The following is a 7,028-nucleotide window of genomic DNA, read 5'->3' on the forward strand; positions in this document are numbered from 1 at the left end:
GATTCCTTTAGCTTTGACAAAAGGCTTTCTTCACTGGCTAATCCTGTCTATTGGTGCTTGAGCCTTTCCCTACCTTTTAATTCCTCAACTGGCAGAGAAAACAAACCTGAGCTGGACCACTAGACAGTAACAAATTCATGATGTAGCCAAGGATGGCCTAAAACTCCTGATCCCCCTCCCTCCTTGTCTTAGGGTTTCCATTGCTGAGAAGAGACACCATGACAAAGCCAACTCTCATAAGTAAAAACATTTAATTGGGGCTGGCTTACAGTTCAGAGTTCCAGTCTTTTGTCATCATGACCAGAAGCACAGCAGCATCCAGGCAGGCATGGTGCTAGAAGAGATGAGAGTTCTCCATCTTCATCCAAAAGAATCCTGGATCAGACTGTCTCGCTTTTTAAATTTTTCTTTTGAGTTTGAATAAGTTAGTTTTGGTCGTGTTGGGGATGGAACCCCTGGCCATGAGCACAGTGGACAAGCACGCTACCACTGAGCTGTATCCCGAGCGAGGCCTGAGAGTTCCGCAGTGTTGGCTACACATTGAGGTCTTTGGTCCCTTTTGAGTTCTCCTTGTATCTAGACCAGGGAAAGGGCCCTTCTTGGCCTTAGGTATGTACCACCGGCTGTACATAGTCGTGCTCCTGTTGATTAGTCTAGTCCATCGATGGAGCAGTTCTGCAGACACATAGGTGGCCGGTGAGCACAGGAGAAACACTCAATCTCATTCCACAGGAGTGTAAAGGGAAACCACTGTGCCAGGCTGACCAGGCTCACCCGCAGGGAAACTGTGATCAGAAAGACCCTGACAATGGTGAGGACAAGGACAAAGGGCGACTCTGGTGGGGATGCACCGTGTAGCAGCTGCCTGGGGAACGAGTGTCTCAGCAACGCCACTGGAGACAGAGCACACAGGGCCAGGGAGGTGGCCCTGTGTGTAAGATGCGCTTGGTGTAAGCTAAGGACTGAGTTCAACCCCCACTTAAAAATCTAGGTGTGGCCCTACACACCTGTAACTAATTAGAGAGGCAGAGGCAGGTAGGTGGATGCCGGGGTCTTGCTGCCTAGCCAGACTAGCCAAATCAGCAAGCTTTGGGTGTAGTGACAGACTGTCTCAAAAAACAAGGTAGAGAGCCAGAGAGCCACCTGACAAAACTCTAGCCTCCACACATGGACATATAGGCAGCATGCACGCGCACGCGCGTGTGCATGTGCACACACACACACACACATGCACACTCACATGAATACACCCCCCACACACACAAATATACCACACATACACAGACATGAATACACCACCCTCCTCCCCATGAATACACCCGCACACCACACACTTGAACATACATATTCAACACATGGATACACACACCCACATACACAAAAGCACCACATACACAAATAAAGGAATATAACATTTTTAAGATTTATTTATTTTTTTATACGTAAGTACACTGTAGCTGTCTTCAGATACAGCAGAAGAGGGTATCAGGTCTCATTATGGATGATTGTGAGCCACCATGTGGTTGTTGGGAATTGAACTCAGGACCTCTGGAAGAGCAGTCAGTGCTCTTAACCACTGAGCCACCTCTCCAGCCCCAGCAAGGCCATTCTTTAAAAACCTGTTTAAAGGATCTAGAGATGGCTCAGTAGTTAAGGGCATGTACTGCTCTTCTAGAGGATCCAAGTTTGGTTCCCAGCACCCAGGTAAGTAGGTCACACCTGCTTGTAACTCCAGCTCCAGGGGATCTGAAACACTGTTCTGACTTTCGTGGGTACCCGTACTCACATGCACATAGCACACACTCTGCTGGTTTGAATGAGAATGGCCCCATAGGCTCATATTTGCGAATGCTGGATTCCCAGTTGGCTGAACTATTTAGGAAGGTTGAGGAGGCGTGGCCTTGTCAGAGGAGGTGTGTCCCTCAGGTTGGGGTTTGAGGTTTCAGAAGCTCAAGCCGTTCCCATGGCCAGCGTTTGCGTACGGATCAGATGTACTCTGTCGGCTACTGCTCCAGGGCCCTGCCTGCCTGCTGCCTCCGTGGCTCACGCCATGATGGTCATGGACTAACACTCTGAAACTGTAAGCAAGGCCCAATCAAATGCTTTCTATTATAAACTGCCTTGATCACGGTATTCAACCACAACAATAGAACAGTAAACAGGACAGACAGAAAGACAGGCAGACACACACATTTTAAAAATAAATCTTTTTTTAAAAAAAAAAAACACAGAGGCTGGAAAGACGGATCAGCAGTTAAAAACACTTGCTGCTCTTGCAGAGGACCTGGATTTGGTTCCCAGCATCCATGTGGTGGCTCACAACCACCCCCAACTCCAGTTTCAGAGGAGCCAGTGCCACCTTCTGACCTCCATAGGCACCAGTAATGCACATGGTTCTCATATATGCAAGCGCAATACTCATACACACACACATAGAATGAATCTTTACAAAAGTTTTATTCATTTTTATGTATATGAGTGCTCTAGCTGCATGTACAGCTGCACGCCAGAAGAGGGCATCAGATTCCATTATAGAGAGACATGAGCCACCAGGTGGTTGATGGGAATTAAACACAGGACCTCTGGAAAAGCTGTCAGTGCTCTTAACCATTGAGCCATCTCTCCAGCCCCAAGATGAGTCTTAAAAATTAAAAAAGGGCCGGGCGGTGGTGGTGCATGCCTTTAATCCCAGCACTTGGGAGGCAGAGGCAGGCGGATTTCTGAGTTCAAGACCAGCCTGGTCTATAGAGTCCCAGGACAGCCAGGGCTACACAGAGAAACCCTGTCTCAAAAAACAAAATTAATTAATTAATTAATTAATTATTTAATTAAAATAGAATAAATAAAAAAGGAAGGTGCAATTCCAAGCTCAAGTGCTTGTAGGAAAAAATTGGTTTTACCCTGGTGGTCAAGGAGGTCTGCATGGAGGAAGCACCGCTAAGCCATCCAGAACATGATGACTTGGCCATAGGAGTTGGGAAGTTCAGAGGTGTTCAGAGAGGCACAACCACAGCAAGGCGTGTGGTGAGGGCGTGTCATGAGACCCTGGCCCTCCATCCGTCATCCCCTATGCACTATTCTAGATTGCACCTCTGCTTTCTCAAGTGTGTACCTAGTTCTAGGCTTGGACTATGATTGGCTGAATGGGTAGCACTGTCCCTTGTCCCCCTACCCCATGTACCAACTGATTCCTGATAGTGATCAGTGGGCGCTGAAGTGGTGTGGCTCAGTGGTAAGGGGGCCTGCCTAGCACGCAAAAGACCCCCAGCTCCATCTCAGCACCAAGTGTGCATGTACACACACACACACACACACACACACACACACACACACGGGCTGTGGGTAGACTATAGACAAATTCAGATCAATCTGAGTCACTGGGACCCAGCACTGGAGGCTTAAGGGGCAGAATAGGGTATAGGGAGGAAATGGTCCTCTTTAGTGAGAGGAGAACCCAGGATGGGAGCCCTCAGCCGCTACATTTCTTCTGTGAATGTCCTCCATGTGGAAGAATCAGAGGCAGGAACAGAGAGAAAATGTCAGACTCGTATATAGCCTGGAAGCTTAGCTCAGGCCTTGTCTGAAGGCAGGTTCTGTGGGACTCAGTTGTACAGATCAGCCTCTACTTTAGCCCTTTGTACTGCAGGGTTTCCACTCTGAAAGAGGTAAGGGAGAGCCAGGTAGGCCTCCCTGGGTCCCTAGCGCATCGGGGAGGCTTTCCCCAGAAGGCTCCCAAGAAGAATGTTTGTTTGCTTTCTGAAACAAAGTCTCACTATGTAGTCCTGGCTGTCCTGGAACTCACTCTATAGATCAAGCTGGCCTCGGCTCAGAGATCTATCTGCCTGTGTCTCCTGAGTGCTGGGATTAAAATCCTCTCTCCTAGGAATATGGACAGAACAACTTGTTGAATTTCACAGGCTGTCACAGAGGGGCCCTGACCCAGTGTGAGCACAAGGTCTAAACTGTCGCTGCCTCCTGGGTTCTTTATCCTCTCACAGGTTTCCACAGTGGGATCTGCAGTTGATTTTCCCAGTTACCCCAGAATCATACAGGCCAGCATCTCAGGTATTTGACCCCTGACCTAGTCCTGTCCATCTTGGAGGCCCAGCAGAACTGATGTTGGTTTTGAGAGAAAGCTCTTCTACCTCACCTAGAATCCCCATCCAACTCCTACGGCTTCCCCGCCTTTTTGGGTAATTGTTCTCTGTCTCCGCCGTCCGGGCTTCATAAAATCCATCCGTGGGTGGCTGTATTGATTTTTAATCATGCTTTACCTCTGGGTAATGAGTCTCTCGGGCCCTTGGTAGCCGATCTTGGCGTCACATACTCAGAGCCGACACTGGCAATTCAGATAGAATTATTAACAAGACTGTATTTATTCCAGAAAGGCTTGCTGGGAGCCCTGTTCATGCAGCAAACTGGAGACGCAGACTTATGCCTTGACTCCCAGGCTATGATAACAGCCAGCCGGGCCTGGCTGCGGAGGGATCTGTGGGCCGTGGCTACAGTGCTCTGGCTGGCTCTCATATGGTTTTGTTTTGGTCTTTTGGTTTTGGTTTTGCTTGGTTTTTCAAGATAGGTTTTCTCTGTGTAGCCACTCCCACAACCCCCTGTCCTGAAACTCACTCAAACCAGGCCTCAAACTCAGAGATTCACCCACCCCTGCCTCGTATATTACCACCTCTCAGCATTCTCCTAAGCGTACGCTAGCCCTTTCTTGCTCAGGGATATAGCCTTGCAAAAATACATCTCCTTCAATGTTGGTGAGGCTGGGAGTGTCAGGCACACACTAGAGACCCCTGCTGTGTCCCCTTCCTAACCACAGGCAGGCATGAGTTTAGATCACCGTTGCTGCCACCACGATGCCAGGAGCTCACCATCAGCTGCCCATCAAATCCAGCCTCGCCACAACCTGAATAGCTGTAGAGACAGCATCTGGAAAAGACGTCTTCCCCAGATTCCCAGGTTGGAGCAGCTGTGGATCCCAGAACCTCCACCTGTCAAGTTGTCCTATACCCTGCTGGCTACAGGCTCCCTTCAAGTTAGAAAACCCTTGCCAGTGCCTGAGGGCAGAAGGGAGCACTTGGCCCTGGACCAGATAGACTTCTGTGGCATTCATTAATCCTCCTGGCTTACTGCCCCATGGGGTAACTTCTCCCAGTCAGAAACTTGTTCCAAGGCCCACAAATAGCCTTGCAAGTAGCAGGTGCCCAGGGGTGCCAGTGTGCCAGAAAACAGAAGCTCTAAGGGTCTAGTGCCCTTCCCTAGACCCAGTGCTGTGACAAACTGCAAGACAGGCCTCTTTCACACAAAGTTCTACTGACTATTTCTTTTCCTCTGTCAAGATATAACAGGACACAGCTGAGTGATGGAGGGCCCGCTTGGTTGGCTTTTATAATGCCTGGGTCCATGCCATAGCACCTACGCTCTACAGTCAACTCCTTCATTATCTCCACTCCACCATCATCAACATGTCCATTATCACCACCATCTTCTTCATCTCCACCACCACCATCTTCATGATCATCCCCACTATCATCTTTATCTCGGCCACAAGCATCACCACCACCACTGCCACCACCATCATCACTGCATTACCACCACCACCACCACCATTGTGCGAAACTGAGTAACAATGATTAACACACTCTGCACTGCCGTTTTTCATGTCGACCCTGTGATCTCGTAACCACCTGCCCAGGAGGACATAGTGTGATCCTCCCTTTCCAGGTGAAACTGAAGCTCAGTTTCGGTAATCCCCACCACCATTCAGCCACACTGCGCTAACCACCATTTGCCTGGTTTTCCTCCGTGGGGAGGAGGTGTCCAGCCACTCACACGGGTTGTTAAGACACACAGCCTGGGCCAGGGAGGAAGGGCAACCCGCTCATGGGCTCCCTTGACTCCAGGCTCACCAGTCTTTTGCTACTTTGTGGGTTCTTCTTTTCCCCACCATTTATCCCCTTGGTTTCACCCCTAACTCTAGATAGGAGAGAAAGAAGGACGGAGGGCAGAGAGGAATTAGGGGGGAAATCCCTGAATCTAATTTCTTTCCTTTTGTTTCTTCTTTGAGCACAACCACCAGCAAACCACACCCAACCTCCTTAAACAACCAACAGCCATCCACCCTGCCTCCTGTGGCCCTAGTACACCCTTTGAAAGTTCCCAGAATTCCAAATGTCACACATTCACAGAAACTCTGCAACTGGCAGAATCACACTGCTGCTAGAGCACAAGGCAAATCATAGTCAGCTGTTATGGACAGTCTGAGGCGGCCCCTCATCCCTAAACCAGGGATTAAAATTAAAATGCTTTTTTTTTTTTTGGTTGGTTTTTTTTTTGAGACAGGGTTTCTCTGTGTAGTCCTGGCTGTCCTGGAACTCACTCTGTAGACCAGGCTGCCCTCGAACTCAGAAATCTGCCTGCCTCTGCCTCCCAAGTGCTGGGTTTAAAGGCGTGCACCACTGCCTGGCTTACTTCAGATTTTCAGAGGTGGGAAGACCCACTTTTATCTGGACCACACCTTCTGCTGGAGGCCCATGGGAGGATGTGGAGGAAGGAAGCTCGCTGCAGCTTTGCCTGCTCGCTCTCCTTTTCTCTGGCAAGCCCACTCCTTCACCGCCATAGAGCCTGCTTCTCTGGGATTCCAGCGCATACTGGAGACATCCAGCCTATGCATATAAATCTGCTCATTCTATAATGTAATTAAAACTAAATTTAAAAGCTGACATATTACTACATACCTATATAATCCCAGTACTTGAGAGATGGAGGCAGGAAGATCAGAAGTTCAAGGTCATCCTCAGCTACATAGTAAGTTTAAGACCAGCCTTGCCCACACAAAACCTTGTCTCAAAAAACCCACAAATGCAAAAGATTACAGTCAATTCAAGTCATGGTGTACAGAGATTTTCCTTTGCCTCTCTCCTACTTTGTTGGAATAGTCTACAGGCTCTGGGGGCTCTGCACACTTGCATTTTTTAAATTTTTATTTATTTTTTGTTTTTTTCTGAGACAGGGTTTCTCTG

This window comes from Apodemus sylvaticus, chromosome 5 (assembly GCF_947179515.1).
Source record: "Apodemus sylvaticus chromosome 5, mApoSyl1.1, whole genome shotgun sequence".
NCBI lineage: Eukaryota > Metazoa > Chordata > Mammalia > Rodentia > Muridae > Apodemus > Apodemus sylvaticus.